Consider the following 20,658-nt stretch of genomic DNA (forward strand, 5'->3'; position numbering starts at 1 on the left):
ACTCTACGGCACAGTTTTTTTAAAAAACAAAAAAATTCAATATAATAATATGATGTCTGGAATTTGTTTCAAAATAATCCAGTGAGGGGGGACCTGGGTGGGTATATATGAAATTCAACTAACCATGAGATGGTAATTGTTGAAGCTTGGTGACAGGTACTTGGCAGGGTTCTATTTTCTTCTTTTTGAATACACTTGTGATTTTCCAGAATAAGAAAGTTAAATATATAAAGAATATTATTTTAACACCTAGCTCAGTGTTCTATACCCTAGAATAAGTGGCCTATAAACAGTAGGTACTCAAATTTGTATAGATAAGCATTTATATAAGTAAGGAAATCTAGAATTTAAACTCACACACTTCTGATTATATTCAGTTAAACATGGATTAATGCTTATTTGTGAATTCATGACATAAAAACATACAAGTCATTCATTTCAAGCGTCCCCTGCCCTTACACCTCACTGGGTGTTCCTAGAGAAGATTCAACCGCCATAGGTAACATTTACTGGGTTAAGCACTGTTCTAAGTGCTTAACACGCATTATCTCAGGTAATCCTCAGAACTACCCTATAAGATAGGTACTATTATTATCTCCATTGTACGGATGAGAAAACTGAGGCACAGGGAGGTTAGGTAACTTGCCCGAAGTCACAATGTAAATAAATTGTGGAGCCAGAATCTAAATGTAGTTGATAACTCCCAAATCATACCTTAGCCAGATCTGAATTACAAAGTACTTAAGAAGTAGAGGTTTGCTTTCATTTAATATAGCAAGTAAAAAATGGGGAGAGATTTTTAAAGTACTCAGGAAAAAAAGAAAAAAAAGAAAGTACTCAGGAAAAACAATTCTTAGCAATGTTTTAATTAGATGGGGGCTTTAAACAAGTGAGTCCAATGTCCTGAATTTACAGCAAATCAAACACAGCTATAATTAAACATATTCTACTTGATTACATAAAAATTCCACAAATACATATGACACTAGAAAGAAACAGCTCTCTAGAGCCACAGGATAGTATGGACGTCACGACTGTATCCCCTAGTAAATAAACAGCCATTTAATAAGTATTTGCTGAATAAGCTGAATGGTTAAAACAATCCTTATCTTATTTGTATAGTTGGATGTTTTTTACTTTGCAGATAAAATAAGCTGTTTCAACTATTTATAGTATTAAAGGTGTAACTAATCCTGGCTCCCCATTAAACGATAATCTTGTAGAAAGATACTGATCCTTGTTTTTATGGACAATTAAGTTCTAAATCTTCTGGGTACCTCCATATTTCTTGATCTATTATTATAGTGTGCATTTAGGAAAGTAGTAAGAGAGTTACCAGGACTTGACATGAGTTCCATAAATCTGATCCAAGCTTCTGGACTTTCCCCACTCTGATCAAAGAATGTAAGGGAAGGGTAACTGTTCTTTGGCCAACTTCTAACTTATTCCACATTTTTCACCATAATAAAATCACATAGGTAATAAAGAAATGGAATTCCAAGTTCTAATATAAGACATACGATGGAAAGGTCAAATAAGGAATATTTTTTCACAGCAGAAAGATTAGTTTAAATTACTCAAATTTTATAGAAGACTAGAATTGGTTTACTCTCACTTTTTTTCTCCTATTCCAGACTTCCTCCTGCTATAGGTAGGCATCAAGACCTTTCTACCTAGCAAATGGAATTTATTCTGACCCCTAAAGGTCATACTGTTAAACTGGTTATGGAACTTAAAACAGAGTCAAAACTATGGAGCATGCAAATCCAAAGTAGAAACTGTACATCAGAACAAAGAACACATACAAACTACTTTGAGATTAGAAAAGGAAACTTTTCTGATCGAAAACAACTATGTCACTAATTGCACACTCCTAGAAAGTTCCCTTAGCTTCTGAGTTATGTTGTAGTGATTTCAGTAAATAATCACCTTATCTTAATTTAAATAGTAAGGAAACAACTCTGAAGCATATGAACAAAAACACAAGGAATCAAGAAGATTCTAAATAATCCACTGTCACAACAATAGAATTGTAGCTAATTTACTTCCTTGAGACTGTAGCAATGACACAAAACTGTAAAAATTACTTTAAGACATAACAAGTGTCCTTTGGTTTCTTGAACAAGAGTTCTGACATGACTTACAGAAAAATATTCTACATTCTTCATTGTTATAAAATACATACAAAAAATCCTAATGGGCTATTAAAAGCATAGTACTGCACCAAGAACCCTGATCTGGGAGTCAAATAATCTTGGTTCTAGTCCTAATTACTACTTAGAGTTATGACCTTAAGCAAACTGCAACCTCAGTAGAGCTCAATTTCCTCACTTGTAAAATGAGAGAACTTTACTAGATGACTGTTAAGATAACGTCCCAGCTATTAAATTTGCTTCTGAAAGGGATCATCAATCCAACTTTATATTTGACTTTCCAAGTGGTTAAGTTCACACACTCGCTTTGGCAGCACGGGTTTCCCCAGTTTGGATCCTGGGTGTAGACCTACACACTGCTCATCAAGCCACATTGTGGCAGCATCCCACATAACATAGAGGAAGGTTGGAACAGATGTTAGCTCAGCAACAATCTTCCTCAAGCAAAAGGAGGAAGATTGGCAACAGATGTCAGCTCAGGGCCAATCTTCCTCACACAAATAAAAAAGAAAGAAAGAAAGAATTGAGACCTAGGGACACACAAGTAATAGAAGACCCAGAACTAAGTTACAGAAAGCATGGTATTACTCCAGTGCTTTTTCAATATTTCATTCTATTAAAAACACTACCCATAACCTGATAATACCTTGACTTACTTTATATCACCCAAAGTTTCAAAGTTATTTCATTCCTTCACCAACTATTTAAGTCTAAGTGTAAATCAAGCTAGCTATCATCGCTGAACGGGAGCTGTGTCATATAATAAATCTACTTTGCCCATCATTCCACTGTTTATCATTGTTAACTAATTATCTTTTCAAAAGCAAGAGACTCAATAATCCTCACAGAGATCTGGCCCAAGAGTAAAGACAGACTTCCTCCCCCTACCATGTTTCCTAATTTTTAGAAAAGCACATGCAACAAATAACAAAGATTTATTATCTATCGTTACACAAATAAATGTTGGCTTTAACAATAACTTTGATGAAACAAATTTATGAATAAAAGGAAATGTTTTGAACTCCTCACTCTTTTATAACTGGATCACAACTAGGCCACACTACTCAAAACTAAGGAAATATGAACCATACCCTTGCTTCCTTAGAAGGATATCATTAAATATGTCTAGCGTCCACATGGAGGAAAAATCCTGTCCTCAGGTACTTTTCTTGAAAAACAGAAATACAGTAAATAAGAGGAAATAAATGTATCTACGCATATGGTCTTAGCCAGTTCTTAGAAAGCAAAAGACTAGCCATACCATTACAAGATTCAAAACCATGAAAATTTCACTTCTAAAATCGTTATTACATAAAAACTTGCAGAGCTCTCTTTTAGAGAAAGGAATAGCAAATTCAAATACAACACTAGAAATAAAACAAAAGTTAGAAAAATCCACTTAAATTATTAAAGATAAAGCAAACAGGAGCCAGACCGGTGGTGCAGCAGTTACGTTTGCACGTTCCTCTTTGGGGGCCCGGGGTTCACGGGTTCAGATCCTGGCTGCAGACATGGCACCGCTTGTCAAGCCATGCTGTGGCAGGCGTCCCACATATAAAGTAGAGGAAGAAGGGCACGGATGTGAGCTCAGGGCCAGTCTTCCTCAGCAAAAAGAGGACGATTGGCAGCAGATGTTAGCTCAGGGCTAATCTTCCTCAAAAAAAAAAAGGTAAAACAGTATAAACAGTATATTCTTAGACATGACTATGAACATGTTAAAAGAACATTTCCAGTCACATAAAAATTACTTCTGATTTTCACAGAATGCTATTCCCCATCCCTGCCAACTATAATCTGTTATGGTGAAAGACCTAAGCCAAGCCAAGTTATATTTGTAAGTTTCAAGACCGTAACAATTTAAATAAAAAGGAAAACAAGCCAAGAAAAATACCCCCAGAAATATGATGAAAAACTAACATCTATATTCTATTAAGATATCAAATACATTTTAAAAAATTTTGTCATCAAAGGAATAGACAAGGACATCAAGGACAAAGAATAGAACAATTCTCACAAAAGATGCAATTAGTAAAATGTGTTGAACTACCTTTAACCTCTTTATAGCAAGGTACCATTTTACACCCAACAACTGAAAATATAATGCCCAATGAAGGTACAGTGAAATGGGTACTCTCACACATTATGCTAACAGTGTAAATAAGTATAAACCCTTTAGAAAGCAATTGGTAAATTACAGAAGAATCATAAACGTCATAACCTTTGATTCACTAATCCCTCTCTTAGGAATATAAACTAAAGAAATAACCTTTTAAAACGCCTTATAAGAATGAATGAAGCCATTGTCACAGAGAATAATAGAGTAAATTACGCTATAGCTAAATGGATTAAAAACAACTGAAAGAAACAGAAATCAGAACAGAAATTAACAGAGGATAGAGAGAACAGGAACGGGGAATTACTGTTTAATGGATACACAGGTTCTCTTTGGGATGATGAAAAAGTTCTGCAAATAGACTGTGGCGATGGTTACACAATACTATGAATTTACTTAAAGACACTGAACTGTACACTTAAAAATGGTTAAAATGGTAAATTTTATGCTACGTATATTTTTACCACAATAAAAAAGATGGAAAAAATAACTACGTAAACTACATTTTTAAGTGAAAATACTGATTCTCAAATTTAATCAAAACTATTTCTAACTATGTGAACATTATACATGCACATGTCCAAGGAATTTTAAAGCACCACGGGAGCTGGAGCAAAACACCGCTGGAGGACAGCAGCTCTCTCTGGGGGCAATTTTGCCCCCAGGGTACATGTGACAATGTCTGGAGACTATTTTGGAGATCACAACAGCGGATGGGGTCATCACTGGCATATAGTGGGGAAGGGGCGAAGGATACTGCTAAACATCTTACGACGCACCCAAGAGTGCCCCCACGACAAACAATCATCTGGCCCAATACATTAACAGTGATCCTGCTGAGAAATCCTGCTTTAACAAGATTTTTGGAGAGTTCTCTTTTATTTAATGTGTCTATATTGTTTTTAACGACTGCAGGGTAAATAAAAATTCATTAAAGGCTCAGCAGTTGGGTCTCTTTTTCTTTCCCCTACAAATCTCCCCCACAATCCGTATTTTTTATTCTAGAGAAAGGTCGGGAACCAAAGGTCAAAAATGGGAAAAGCAGCAAATTGTTACACATGGGTTATTTTTCTGCAAACTGTTCTTAAACAAATTACAAGAAATAGAACAAATCTGGAATTGGCAGGCTTTTAACACAATTTCCATAGACCTATCCATATGTTGGCTTTGTATTATTTTCTATTATATTTTTTCTATGATTTTTCTTATTAAGATTATGATAGATTACAACCTTGTGAGATTTCAGTTGTACATTATCGTTAGTAATGATGTGAGTACACCACTTCACCCTGTGTGCCCTCCCCCCACCCCCCCTTTTCCCTGGTAACCACCGATCAGTTTTCCTTGTCTATATGTTAACTTCCACCTATAAGTGGGGTCATATAGAGTTCGTCTTTCTCTGTCTGGCTTATTTTGCTTACCATAATACCCTCAAGGTCCATCCATGTTGATGCGAATGGAACAATTTGGTCCTTTTTTATGGCTGAGTAGTATTCCATTGTGTATATATACCATATCTTCTTTATCCAGTCGTCAGTTTCTGGGCATTTAGGTTGGTTCCATGTCTTGGCTATTGTAAATAATGCTGCGATGAACATAGGGGTGCATGGGATTCTTAGGATTGCTGATCCAAAACCACAAAAAGTGACAAATGTTGGAGAGGTTGTGGAGAAAAGGGAACCCTCATACACTGTTGGTGAGAATGCAAACTAGTGCAGCCACTATGGAAAACAGTATGGAGATTTCTCAAAAAGTTAAAAATAGAAATACCCTATGACCCAGCTATGCCACTACTGGGTATCTATCCTAAGAACCTGAAATCAGCAATCCCAAGAATCCCATGCACCCCTATTTTCTATTATATTTTATGACTCCACATTCTCATTTGTTTCATCATAGCAATTTATTTTCAAATTTGAGACCTATTACTGTTTTACACCATCGTTTCTCCACGATAAAATAACTTTTAAAAATGTTGTTCTTCAAATGCATCTTTGTAAATGCCAGTAAGCGTAAAATAAATGAAATCAATCACCACATTTTTTAAAAGTCATAGTAATAAATTAATGCTAAAACTAGTAAGTGAAAGTTTATTAAGGAATAAGATATTTACACAGTCTCAGTATCTCCCCACAAATTATTTAGTGGTTAAAAATGGGGAATAATTAACTTTACATAGAAAAATCTGGTGGATACCACTTTAACCAAGCGATCGAAATTATCATCACTAGTCTTGGGATCAATTGACATCATGTGTCTCCTATCAAGATGCACTAAAAAGAACACAGTATCACTTCTGTTGTATTTCTACCAAAAATGCATAACCTTAATCTAATCATAAGGAGGCATCACACAGACCCAAACTGAGGGACCTTATAAAAACATAACTGGCCTGTGCTCCTCAAAAATATCAAAGTTAAGAAAGACAATGAGAGGCAGAAGAACTGTTCCAAATTAAAAGACATCAGGGCAAGTGGAAACTCTGAATATGGATTTTGCATTAGATAAGAGTATTATACATATTTAAAGTTTCTGATTTGTTATTTGCATAAAAGAATATTCTTGTCCTTCCGAAATACTGAAGAATTCAGGGGAAAGGGAGCATGATGTCTGCAACTCACTCTCAAATGGTTCAGAAAAAAAATGAATATAAGAAGAGAAAATGCAACTAATTAAGTAGTTGGGACAAAATGTTAACAATGGAACTCTAGATAAAGGGTAAACAGGAGTTCTTTGTACTAGTCTTGTAATGCTTACGTAAGTGTGAAATAATATCACAATAAAAGTCACCAGGTTCCATGATGAACAAAACTGGAAGAGTAATTAAACAATGGGGAAAAATTATCATTAAAAACGATTTCTATTCCACTTCCTTTTCATTTTTATTTTCATTTATTGACTTAGACCATTGTCCCTTCCCTAACCAAGACTTTTAACAATTCAAACATAGTATCACTTGGTACATTAGGTAAGTAAGTGTCTCAACAACTTAAGGTAAAAAATTCATTATTTGAAAACAAGATCCTTCTTTTAAAAGAAGGCGGCAAGTGTCTGGAGCCCCCAAACATAAGAAGCTCTATACCAAATGCACAGGAAATATCAACGCCATTACAAACAACTGAGGACACTTGCCCCAGTGGACTCTGATTTCAAGAGCAGCAGTGCCCTCAGGTGGCAAGAACTTATCATTCTCAAGGGAAATCAAAGTTGCATCACCATCTCAGGGCAGCAAAGTAATATCGCTACTGTACAGTTCTGACATACTGAGTAAACAAAGCAGAACAAAAGAAAACCCTCAAAATAGCCTTTGCTATTTTCCAAGTCACATTTCCTCAAGGAAGCTTTATAACAATGGGGTCCTAATTGATTTCACTGTCCCCTGGACCAAAATTATGTAATTACTTATAAAATATTGTCAGTTGTGATTCCCATGTACCACTGTACTTCCAGTTCAATCAAATGACAGCAAGAACCACATGCTATATTTCTATATCCCTTACTTTGCTGAAAATTTAATAGATGCTCAAAAAATAATTTTGCTAGTTGATTTTTTCATGGTTCTGAATATATTCTTCTATGAAAGATGAGCAGATTATTTATAAAATAGATAATCATAAATTGTTGCTTTAATTTCCATACATTGTAACACATGATAAACTATGAATAGACAGACTTTTTTCATACTGAAACATGATTAGGAAGAATCATAAAAATACATAAGAAGGCTCTAGGATTTTTCTATCAATGCCACAGTATAAACGTTAACACCACACAAGAAAAGTGGAACATCAGACTCTATCTACTTAGTCCTGCGTAAGCCTCAACTGTCCTCATCTCTACTGTCATGCCTGAAAAGGGAGAGTGAGCACAAGCACTAGCTGCTCCACATGGGGCTGCTCCAGCTCCAGTCTCTCATCCTTCAAGCATGGTTCAGCAAGTTTGGTACTACTCTATCAAGTTCAATTAAGCCATTCTCTTTGTGCTGTATATAAAGCAACAGAGTGAAACTTCTTTTGCTGGGATTAATTGTCCTAATAAGAAATGCTGCGCTTGGGAGGTAGAAAGAACTTGCCAGAATGTTGTGCCAACAAATGGGGAACATTCGCATTTCAATAAACTGAGTACTCAGTTTTTGGCAGATATACTTTGCCTTAAAGACACTCCTGGAAAACAGTTTTTAATTTTATTTTATAAGTCTTAGTGGAACATCAGTGACAAGTCCACTGGTGTGAGCCTGTCCCCAGCCTTAGGTAGATCAACAGCGTTGGATTGGTAGCAGTTGTCTTGAGTATCCTTAAGTGCCTTTAGGCCCCAAGCACATGTCAACTTCTATGGCTGTTTTACTTGCTGAATCTTACTTGTAACAAAAATTCTGTCCAAAATCCAGCTTTATTTCCTAAGGAATATATTAGGGTTCACAAAGAATAATTTGGCCATATTATCAAATTTCTTTTAATAAAAGACATAGAAAACTTTCTGTGAGGAGAATGAAATTAAAAAGTTATGAATTACCCAGCAACATTAAAGAGAATGTCAACTCTCTCAATTTCATTGGCAAACTCATCAATTTGTTTTTTTTTTTGTGACATCCAGGACTCGAGTCTGAATACCTGAAACATAAAACAAGGGAAATTATTTACTTATACCCATAAAAAATGTTTAGTCTTGTAGATGTAGCTGCTTTGAAGTACAAAGATTACAGTATCTGTCCATTTTGCCTTCATAGGATTGTTGACCATTGGTAGGGTCTTAAGAATCTTAAGAATCTCATTAATAAAAATCTTAAAATCCTCCCCATCCTGAACTCCCAATAACACACCTCTCTTTCCCTCCCTTTCTCTTCACTCTCTAAATTGAATACTAAAGGCCTTTTCTGAGAAAAGACTTTACAGTGAAGTATGATCTATATTAGATGCTTCTCAGTGAGCCAGCAGTAATAACAGAGCGCAGGCTTGCTCTTTCCCCAGAGGTGAGTCACTGCCCCAGGAACACTGAATCCTATCTGAGTGAGGGGTAGGGAAGGGCAGGGCAGTGAGACAGGAGACTGCTTCCATTTGTGCACTTTACCTTCATGTCAATTCCATTATTTATTGGAAACAACTTTGTCAGTCAAGGGTATAATCACTTATTTCTGCACTAAATTGCAAGGAGAAGAAATGAGGGGCCAGGAGAAGGGATGAAACACTTGAAAGCTAGACATGAGAGATCCAGCATTGGATCTCAGAGACACACTGTAATAGTTACTAAAAAACCCCAAACATTCTCTAATAAAAGAAAGTCACTATTTTAATGTTTTTTAAAAAAATATGGTTTATTATTCTTTTATAGATATAGAAAGAAAAGATTATAAACATAGAAAAGGAGAGAAAGGGGAGAAAGTTTTGGGAGGACTTTCTTCCCTTAGTACTTTTTCAATACTTTTTCAGTACAACAGCGTTTTTCTGACTTGGAGTTAAAATTCCCTATTATTAAAATTAAATAATTTTCCAATAATAAATAAACAATCCAATAATTAAAATAGCATAGTCTAATTCCGTTCATGAATTCAATGTGCTAATTTGCATTTGATTATATAACCTGTTCTATTTTGCTGGAAGAATTAACTTTCAAATGAGCTGTCTGTTCTGATTTCTTTCAGAGGAACTCTAGTTGAAGTCCTTTGATGCTGGAGTTGAGTTCAGTGTGGTGCAGTAAGGGGTGATACACAGCGAAATAATTTGCATAATCTCTTAGGGTTTCTGATCATATGTGACTTTAGGGCTGAGCTGTCTCCAATATGGTAGCCACCAGGCACATGTGGCTACTAAGCACTTGAAATGCAGCTAGTCAGAACTGAAATGCGCTGTAAGTGTACAACACACGTGAATTTAAAAGATTTAGTATGAAAAAAGAATGTAAAATATTCCATAAATTTTTTTTATATTGAGTATGTTAAAATGGTATTTTAGATATATTTAGTTAAATAAAATACATTACTAAAATTAATTTTCATCTGTTTCTTTTTACTTTTTAAATGTAGCCACAGGAAATTTAAATCACACACGTGGTTCACATCATTTTCCTACTGGACAGCACTGTGCTGAGTAGGGCACAGAAGTGAAAGTTGTCATTAAAAGTTAACGCAACAACTGTTAAATTTCACATACAACTTTGTAATTAGGTACTGAATCCTTCAACATGCTGGATAAAAAAAAATTTAAGTATACAACTTTTATATATTTAAGTATACAGATTTTTGTCTGTAGGTTCACAGAATATAGATTTGATATCAAAGAATCAGGCTCTAAGAAGAAGGCCGGTGGAGCTGACCAGCCAAGTAATTTTCTTTCAGCAGACGAGTACTGTTTTTTATAATACCTTATGGACTCTGAATCCCAAGTTCAAGCTGCTGAGTTGCTTACCCGGGTACTTTTCCAGTTCTTGAAGTTTGGACTCATTGATATCTGTGGCTATGACTTGGGCACCTTCTCTTGCAAAAGCCTGGAAGACAACACACAAATGAATCCTTTGTTTACTTGGTTAAGCTGCTCTCATGAATAGAAAATCCTTTAGCCTTTTCTCCCTTTATCTTATTTTCATTGTTTTCCTTATACATGGGTGGAATTTCAAACTATCTAGTCTCACTTAGCCCTTCCCATTGTTATTTTTATCATTAATTAGTACAACATGACATACATTGTGCTTGTCATCTGACTTTGTCCCTTTTAGTAACATCAAATACAATAGTGTTTTTAAAAAACTAGGATTCTGTTATTAACACCTCTCAAAATACTACTATTCTGTGATTTGACAGCCTTTATTCCATTTCTGAGCAGGTGACTAAACCCAAAATAATGAGAAAAATGGGTTATTTCAACACTTTTCCTCCTAAGAGTATACTAGTGTATTTACAAATATCAAACTAATCCTACCGTTACAGTTAAGCTGCATTATTAGCTCAAGTGAGGACTATAATGTGCAAGAAGCTGCTATAAATTACAAGGTAAAGGTAACCTGATAGTCTTAGAACTCTGGAGTCCTATGTCTGAACTGAGGTGATTTCAGAGGGCTTTGTACTCCTTTAGGCCAGCTGTAACAAATTTATTACAGTGCAGAGAAACTGAGGCAAAGAAATAAGTTCTCAGCGTCAAAAGTTATGAGACGTCACATAATAAATATGTGAGGTAAGCCTTGCTTCATCTGCCTGGGATCAAGAGTAGCAACTTTTATTTTTGTAACTTAAGACAACAGAAGCACAAAAGCCAATAAAAAAAAGAAGTAGAGCAGAATTAAACAGCCATGGGATCTGTCCACGTGATTCAACACCTCCAAAGGCAGGAAGCAAACAGAGATAGTAACTTACTATGGCAGTGGCCCGGCCGATCCCCTGAGCAGCAGCTGTCAGGACGATGACCTTCCCATCAAGTCGACCCATAACGGAACCTGCGGTTTAATCTACAGACACGTGTATTTAATGGCATGCACTGTAGACATGGTCCTATGCAGTAACATCTAGAATGAATGGTTCAATGTACTCCTTTAAGAACCTGAAGATGGCACCTCAGCACAAATATTCCCACCATGAGAATTCTCCAAGAGCGCCCACTCTAGATACCTAGCTTTGTACATCAAAACCATTTGGCACAGCCCACTCAACTGATACTCAGTAAGAGACAGACATTGGACTTGACCCACCTTTCGGTTTTTTGAGAACCCAATGCTGATCCAGAAGGGGTGGAGTCCTCCCCTCCCCATCCTCCCCGCTGTGCCCGCACGCACTGCTATGCCACTGGGCATGTCCTTCCTGCTTTCTGTCCTGTAAACTTCCGTTGGGTTTGCACCATCAATCATTTCTAGTTTGTTTATTTATATTCTTATTTTTGCAGGGGAAGATTCGCCCTAAGCTAACATTGAACCAGGAGGCTGAAGTGGAGTGCACCAAACTTTAACCACTAAGCCATCAGGGCTGGCTCTCATCTGTGGTTTTTCCTTGTCCCTTGGAAAGATTTCACCATCGGCCTCAGAAAGTCACTGAACAAAAGAACCGGAAAATCAAATCATGTCCAATACCCCCATTTTACAGATGAGGAAACTGATGTGGCCTGGTCCAGGTGAGAGAGACAGACGAAACGCAGGCCTCCCCATAACGCTGCCGATCCTCTTCTCAAGCTTAAGCCGGCGGGAGTTAACGCTTTAACAGCCACAGTCAGTCACTTCTGACAGGCAGGACTGAGACACTGTGACCGGGGGAAAGGTGGCGTGCATCAGGTCTGATCAGTGCCGACTGCAGGGCGCGCGGAACGGCTAGTGCTGAGGTCGGGGTGGCGAGGAGTCAAACGATGATCAAATGAGGTGGTCTTCAAGGAGCCAGGCTCTCTCCCCCATCCTGCTGTTCTCAACGTGTGCCTCTGACCTCGCGCCAAGTCACAACATGGCTGCTATGTCCCAAGGCACCATATCCGCATCCGCGTCAAAAAACACCAAGGGAAGGAGCAAAAGCCAAAGGTCTTTCTACCCAAGAAGGAAGGCCTGCTCAGAACCCCGGCCCACGTTTCACCCGCCAGCCCTAGCAGCCGCGGGGGCCGGCGTGTGGGGGCGCCGTCTTCCCCCCTCAGGATGGGAAAGGCAGGGAAGCGAGCTGGGAGGGCGTTGAGCGAACGCACTCAAGCAGCACGCGCGCACACACACCGCGCCCGAGAAGGCGCAGGCGGCTTCTCCAGCCTGGGCCCCGAAGCCCTTTCCTCCCGAGCCCCACTCCGTCCTCCTCAGCCACGCGCGGCTCCGCCCGCCGGGGGCGCTCACGCTGGCAGGCGTCAGGCAAGCGGGGGCGGGAGGGCCGGGGGCGGGGGGGGGGCGTCAGGAAGGCGTGGGCGGACGCGCCGGGGGGGGGGTGTCAGGCAGGCGGGGGCGGGCGCGCCAGTGGGGCGGGGCGGGGGGCGTCAGGCAGGCGGGGGCGGGCGCGCCGGGGGAGGCGGGGCGCGGGGCGAAGGCCCGAGGTGCGGCCGGGTCCCGCGCGCTCCTTCCCGCGTCCCAGCTGGCGTCGCACCCGGGCCTCCCACCAGCCGGCCCAGCGGGCCTCGTGTCGCCCGGACGCCTGCCGTCCAGCCCTCGGCCGCCCGGGGCCCGCGGCGTCCACGCGCGGACAGGCGGCGGGCGTTCCAGGGGGTGCCCCGCCGTCCCCGCCCCTGCCCGGGCGCTCGCTCCCTCTGCTCCCAGCGCTGCCCCGAGCTGCCGGCGCCCGACTCCGGGACCAGCTCGCCGCTGCCCGAGGCGCTCCGACCGCGGCCGCCCTCGCCAGCCACCAAGAAGCCCAGCCACTCTGAGGCAACGAAATTTTCACTGGTTTTCCCCCTTCTTACACGAGAGGTTCATACTCACTTTAAACTTGGGGAGAGTTGAGATATTTTCAGTATGTACTTTAGGAATGAGAGACTCCAGGAACCTTTACCCACCCCCAGTCCTGAGCGTGCGGATCAAACGCTGTGACTTGAGACCGTGCGCCCCGCGGCTCTGGGCGCCGGGCTCCGGGCGGCCTCCCCGCCTTTCTGGGCCCGGAGTTTGGAGCCGAAGGTTTACTGTTAGGTCAACTGCACTGCCACGCTAAAACAGAGTTTTTGGGAAAATGAGTTGCAAACATAGACTGAAATGGTAAAATCCAATATGAAAAGCAAACTTGATGGCTTTCTTACTGTAAACACTGGAATCAAAGTGTTAATTTTTCATTATCAGAGACAGAGCATTTTCAGGAATTCTGTCTTTATGAGCCCGGAAGAAAAATGTTCACTTAAAACACTGAAAAATCCTCTCTTCTTTGGTTATTTTGAAAAACTTAAGATACCAGACTTCCAAATGCATCCTTATCCTGATCTAACTGCTAAGATTTCCTGAAATAAGTAACGTGCAGAGCAAAGCAACATCTAAAAATTAAACATCTCCTTTTCCCAGTCCATTTAAAGTTTCATTGAAAAAATACCAGGAAATCTTACTTTAGAGTAGCAGCAGGTGGATGGCGTCCTCCAGGTCACTGCGCGAGCGGCAAACGGAGACCGACCTTCGTGCAGACAAGTCAGGCGCTTAATGATGAATGCTGGGATGTGTAGTTCAGGTTTCTTCCGAGTTTGCTGGTTCTGTTTCCTTGAGTTTTTAAGGATTCGCACATCGGTATACTCAATGTGTGTACGTGCTGCCGTCTAGTGGAGCTCAGGTCGAACTGCTAACTCCGAGTAAACGGTGAAAAGCGGAAAAAGCCCCCGCAGCATGCTCAGGACTGGAAACCACTCCCTTGGCTTTGACCCCTCTCAGTCCCTGTCGTTTGTGTCTACTACGTGCCGTTCTGCGGTGTTCAAGATGGAATGAGGCAGAAGTCGCATGTGGAAGACGGCAGAGCCGCGAAACAGAAGGAGCCCAGGTCACTGAAGATACTAGAGCCTTCTCTCCTGGCCCTTGACATGATTGCTGAGAGGGCAGCACACGTTCTCTCGCGTTGAAGGTATGGTTGTGGTTCTCTTGTGACGCGCCGTCTCTTCTAACACTAATACACGCTTAGTGGCGGAATGCAGGCGTCCTGACTGCACTGGCGGTGGCGTCAGGGAGCAGGTTGAGCCTCAGTGGGAGTGTGGAGGCTTCAAGGAAAGAACATGCTGGGTAAGAGCAAAAAGCCAAGTCTGGCTGAAGAGAACAGATACACAAGAAGGAAAAGAAAGGACTGGGTCACGTGAGCCCTCTACACTAGGCTTCGTAACTCCAACTTTCTCAGGCAGGTAACTGAGCAGAGTGAGTGTGTAGGTTGTTTGTGCACGTGCTGTTTAAGTGGCTTCACTCAGCACCCACCCAACTCACTTTCACCTGCCTCCTACACTGTAAGGGTGATAAATAAATGACAAGCAGTAGGCTATATTGGAGGATATGAGGAAGCCATTTGGTTTGAAACTAATTTGACCTGACCTTGTTTTTCCAGAAAGGTCTGTTGAGCATGCATTGTACATCTGCTTTAAATGCTTACAATGTCCCAAAGATAAGAACAATGCCCTTAAAGATAAGGAGGTAGCTTCCCCCCACATCGGCATTTCCTTTAATATGCATCTCTCCCTAAACTAAGGATTAATTATGGACCTGCTGTGCTCACCGTGTGACCACCCACCTTGTGACCACTGACCTACTGACCTCTGACCTGCTGGGCCAGCAAAGCATCTCGCGATAATTGTAAAAGGGATATTCCTGCCATATATGATGGATGCTCTTTGTTCCAAGACTGTGTATAACCACTCGGTACACCCCACTTCTTTGGTGCCCTTCCTTCCTTGGGGGAGGAAGGCCCCAGGCTAGTCCTCAGACCTGACTCATAATAAATTCACCCCAATTTTGATTTGTAGATTGATGTGGATTATTTGTGTCAAGGGGCTGAAAACAAAACTCTCAAATTGCCAGCTTCCTTTGCTGCTAGGGTTGGCCAATGAAATGTGGGCTGGAGTTTCTGAGGAGGCCTTTCTTCTTGGATAGAAAGGCCTTTGGCTTTTGCTCCTTCCTTTTTGGGGGGGGGCAGTCCTGGAACGGGGATATGGTGCCTTGGGACCTAGCAGCCATTTTGTGACTTGGTCTGAGGTCAGAGGCACACACTAAGGACAATAGGGAAGAAAAGGAACCTAGTTCCTTGAAGACAGGCTTAAGACAAAATCCCTAAACTAACTCCTCTGGACTTCTTATGTGAGAAAAATAAACTTTAGTCACTTTTCAGGTTTTTCGTTCTTGGAGCTAAGTGTATCCGTAACAGTCACAGTGGTTAAGAACAGACTGTGGAGTCAGAAAGATGCAGGTAAGTCCCACATCTTTCCCTCACCAGCTAAGTGAATAAGTTACACAGCTGACCAAACCTGTTTCACGTCTGTAAAATGAAGGTAGGCATAGCACCTACCTCAGGGATGTTGTGAGGAGGAAGGACTTGGCATGTACAATATTTGTTACATTTGTACTTAAAAATGTGAATGATTATTAGAAATCCAATTATAATGGATGGTAAAAATTACCCTTAAAGATTTTTTAAAACCCTGCCCTAGTTTCTGCTTGTGTTCACATAAGGTCTTTGGTAAAACTGTCTCTCATTGCCCCACTGTAGCTTCTAACACTGGGTCTAATGACTGTAATCACACGCAGCTGTGCTCCTTGTGTTCCTAACAACATCTTTCCTTTCTTTTTTTTTATGCTTTTTTTTTGGTGAGGAAGACTGGCCCTGAGTTAACATGTTACCAATCTTCCTCTTTTTTTTTTTCTCCCCAAAGCTCCAGTACATAGGTGTATAGCTTAGTTGTAGGTCATTCTAGCTCTTCTATGTGAGACACTGCTACAGCATGGCTTGATGAGCGGTGGTAGGTCCACGCTCAGGATCTGAACCAGTGAACCCCACACCACCAAAGCAGAACATGCGAACTTAACCACTTGGCCATGGGGCCAGCGCCAATACCTTTCCTTTGACTTTTGAGGATTTTGGAATAGACTTTTTATGAATATGAGAGTTCCCTAATCAAGGCCAACTCAGGTACCTCTTTCTCAATGCAGCTGTCTTCAGCCTCCCTTTATTCACAGATCTTCAACAATTATGCTTACTCTACGACCGCCTAAGTCACATGGTATTGCAGATATTTGCTTACCCCTCTGTATAGTCAGTGGACTAAATTTGTTTAAGGTTAGGGACCATATCTTTTTCACCCTTACATTGTGATCAGCTCATATTAAAAGTATGAGTTATTTGTTTTCCAGCTACAACATGAGTCCCACAAAGGCAGTGCCTTTCGGTGCCTAGACCAGTGATCAGCACACAGTAGAAGGTAGTTAAATATTTGAGTATGAATGGCAGGCTCTCAATAAGTTTCCTGAACATGATTCTGCTAGGCTCTCAAGAAAATGTTTCCTATGAACAATACTGTATTTTGTCTTCTCTGGTCCTGACTTGACTTTTCAGATTTTAGTGTTGTCTGACCATCTTATTGCTTTTTAACATTCTCGCAAGTTTCCATTGCTAACTTTCATCATTGTTCCTTCACAATCTTTCATCATGACACTGAAACTCAGGTCATAAGAGTTAAGCAACATTCTGAGGGAGACATCAGCAAGACGGAGGAATACAAAGTCCCGGCTCTTTTTCCCTGACAGAGACACTGTCGTAACAGCAATACATGGACCAAAGTATCTTTGTGAGAACTTCAGAAGCCAGGTAAGAAGTTGCAGTCCCCTGGGTAAGGGCAAAGCTAACAACTTCCACCCTGAAACTAGGCAGAAGAGCCCTTTCATTTTCCCTGCGACCACCTCTCCCCCAAGCCAGCACAGCTCACCCCTGCTTACAGCTCCTCCATCGTGAGGAGCAGGGGAAAGAAAAGAGAGGAAAATTCAGTCACAGTTCCGTCTTTTTGGAGAGCTGCCTGAAGGACTGGTTTCTGTCTCACTTGACCCGAACTGCTGATGGAACTGGCATGGTCTGGCACCAGACAGAGCCTAGCGTGGCTCAGCACCATCAGGAGTAGGTGCCCAACTCGAAGCTTCATCCTCGGGAGGGAGGGAGGGAGGAGAGCAGAGCGTGTGTCTTATGTGCCAGCGTTTTGGAGGGCTGCCATTGGGACTGGTTTCTATCTCACCTGATTTGGGGTGCTGATGGGAGCTGACGTAATTTGGATGCCTGGGGGCCAATGAGAACAAAGGAGAGTGGGGTGGCTTCCTGCTGCAGCACCAAAGAAGCTGCAGTACTACAGACAGATATTAGAGGGAGCAAGAGATTATGAGCTCCTGAAAAAGAAACTGGCAAACCTCTCTAATTGGCAAATCACATACACAAGCCTAGAGAGTCACATCTGCCCAAAAGCTTTCAGAGGGCCCACAGTCTATAACTGGGCTGACTGATGAAGGTCTTCCCCTGTATGAAGCAGCCCACAAAGACTGGAAGAGGTGGCTATTTTTCAAATGCATAAAAGTCAGCAAAAAAATCAAAAGGCACACAAAGAAACAGAGAAACACGATGCAATCAAAGAAACAAACTAAATCTCCAGAAACCAACTCCAAAGAAATGGTGACCTATGAACAAATACCTGACAAACACTTGAAAATAATAGTTTTAAGGAAGCTCAATGATCTACAAGAGAACACCAATAGACAGCTAAATGAAATCAGGAAAATGATGCACAAACAAAATGAGAATATTAAAGAGATGGAAACTATAAAAAAGGACCAAACAGAAATTCTGGAGCTGAAGAATACAAATAACTAAAATGAAAAATTCACAGAGGGGTTCAATAGCAGACTTGATCAAGCAGAAGAATCAATAAGTTGAAACCAGGTCATATGAAATTACTCAGTTAGAGAAGAAAAAAGAAAAAAGAATAAAGAAAAGTGAAGAGAGCCTAAGGTACTTATGGGACATCAGCAAGTGGACCAATATATGCATCATGGAACTTCCAGAAGGAAAGAGAAAGGGACAAAAGATTTATTTGAGGAAATAATGGCCAAAAACTTCCCAAATCTGAGGAATGAAAGATATCCAAATTCAAGAGTTAAGCAACATTCTACTAGACTGGATATCTGAAGACTGATCTTATATATATATATAATTTCTATTGAGTTCATAAGAGTTGACATCATTGTGAAATTTCAGTTGTACATTGTTTCTTGTCTGTCACCACGTAAGTGTTCTCCTTCACCCCCTATGCCCACCCCTCACCCCCCTTCCCCTGGTAACCACTGAACTGTTTTCTTTGTCCATGTGTTTGTTTATATTGCACATGTGAGTGAAATCATCTGGTGTTTGTCTTTTTCAGTCTTACTTCCCTTAGCATAATTCCCTCCAGGTCCTTCCATGTTGTTGCAAATGGGATGGATCCGTCTTCTTTTAATGGCTGAGTAGTATTCCATTGTATATATACCACATCATCTTTATCCAATCATTGGTCAATGGGCACTTGGGTTGCTTCCAGGTCTTGGCTATTGTGGATAGTGCTGCTATCAACACAGGGGTGCATATGTTCTTTGGATTATTGATTGCGAGTTGTTTAGGTAGATACCCAGTAATGGAATAACTGGATATGGTATTTCTATTTTTAGTTTTCTGAGGAACCTCCATCTTGTTTTCCATAGTGGCTATACCAGTTTGCAGTCCCACCAGCAGTGTATGAGGGTTCCCTTTTCTCCACACCCTCTCCAACTTTTGTTATTTTTAGTCTTAGTGATTATAGCCATTTAAACAGGTGTAAGGTGGTATCTTAGTGTAGTTTTGATTTGCATTTCCCTGATGATTAGTGATGTTGAACATCTTTTCATGTGTTTCTTGGCCATCTGTATATCTTCTTTGGAAAAATATTCATATCCCCTGCTCATTTTTTGATTGTGCTGTCTTTTTGTTGTTCAGTTGTGTGAATTCCTTATATATTATGGAGATTAACTCCTTGTCAGATATATGATTTGCAAATATTTTCTCCCACTTGGTGGGCTTTTTGTTTTGATCCTAGTTTCTTTTGCCTTGCAGAAGCTCTTTAGTCTGATGAAGTCCCACTTATTTTTTTCTTCTGTTTCCCTTGTCTGAGAAGACCTGGTATTCAAAAAGATCCTTTTAAGTTTGATGTCAGTGAGTCTACTACCTATATTTTCTTCTAGGAGTTTTATGGTTTCAGGACTTATCTTCAAGTCATTGATCCATTTTATTTTTGTGTATGGCATGAGATAATGGTCTACTTTCATTCTTTTGCATGTGGCTGTCCAGTTTTCCCAACACCATTTGTTGAAAATACTTTCCTTTCTCCATTGTATGTTCCCAGCTCCTTTGTCAAAGATTAGCTGTCCATAGATGTGTGGTTTTCCTTCTGGGCTTTCAGTTCTGTTCCACTGATCTGTGTGTCTGTTTTTGTACCAGTACCATGTCATTTTGATCACTATGGCTTTGTAGTACACTTTGAAGTCAGGGATGGTGGTACCTCCAGCTTTGTTCTTTTTTCTCAGGATTGCTTTAGCAATTTGGGGTCTTTGGTTGCCCCATATGAATTTTAGGATTCTCTGTTCTGTTTCCATGAAGAATGTCATTGGGATTCTGATTGGGATTGCATTACATCTGTAGATTGCTTTGGGTAGTATGGACATTTTAACCGTGTTTATTCTTCCAATCCATGTGCGTGGAATCTCTTTCCATCTCTTTATGTCATCATCTATTTTTAAGACTGATTATATTTTTAATGGCCTTAAAGTCGTTTTATTACCCAGGTGAACATACCTACTACTTTGCAATACTCTTATTCAGTGGAGGAGTGAACATCGTAGAGAATCAACCTGCAGCTCTGTAATCATGTCTGGTTTGGGTGCAGAGGAGAAACCAAACTCCCAAGGGACAGGCCTGAGGGACAGCGTTATAGGAAGGCACAGTTTCACTTCACCCTAGTGAACCTG

The 20,658-nt window shown here is 40.5% G+C and overlaps 1 long non-coding RNA gene across 3 annotated transcripts; it reads right to left on the bottom strand.

Annotated features, from left to right (window-relative positions):
* Positions 1 to 848: 848 nt before the first annotated feature.
* On the bottom strand, positions 849 to 14,363 carry LOC139043321 (uncharacterized). Of its 3 annotated transcripts, none has more exons than XR_011500410.1 (6): positions 14,232 to 14,363; positions 11,609 to 11,700; positions 10,668 to 10,746; positions 8,779 to 8,876; positions 5,688 to 5,851; positions 849 to 3,803 (listed from the first exon to the last, which is right to left on the bottom strand). It is a non-coding gene; the product is annotated as an uncharacterized lncRNA (long non-coding RNA). The 3 variants fall into 3 exon arrangements; XR_011500409.1 differs by having other exon boundaries at positions 849 to 3,807; XR_011500408.1 differs by lacking the exon at positions 5,688 to 5,851.
* Positions 14,364 to 20,658: the final 6,295 nt, after the last annotated feature.

This window comes from Equus asinus, unplaced genomic scaffold, assembly GCF_041296235.1.
Source record: "Equus asinus isolate D_3611 breed Donkey unplaced genomic scaffold, EquAss-T2T_v2 contig_2, whole genome shotgun sequence".
Taxonomy (NCBI): domain Eukaryota; kingdom Metazoa; phylum Chordata; class Mammalia; order Perissodactyla; family Equidae; genus Equus; species Equus asinus.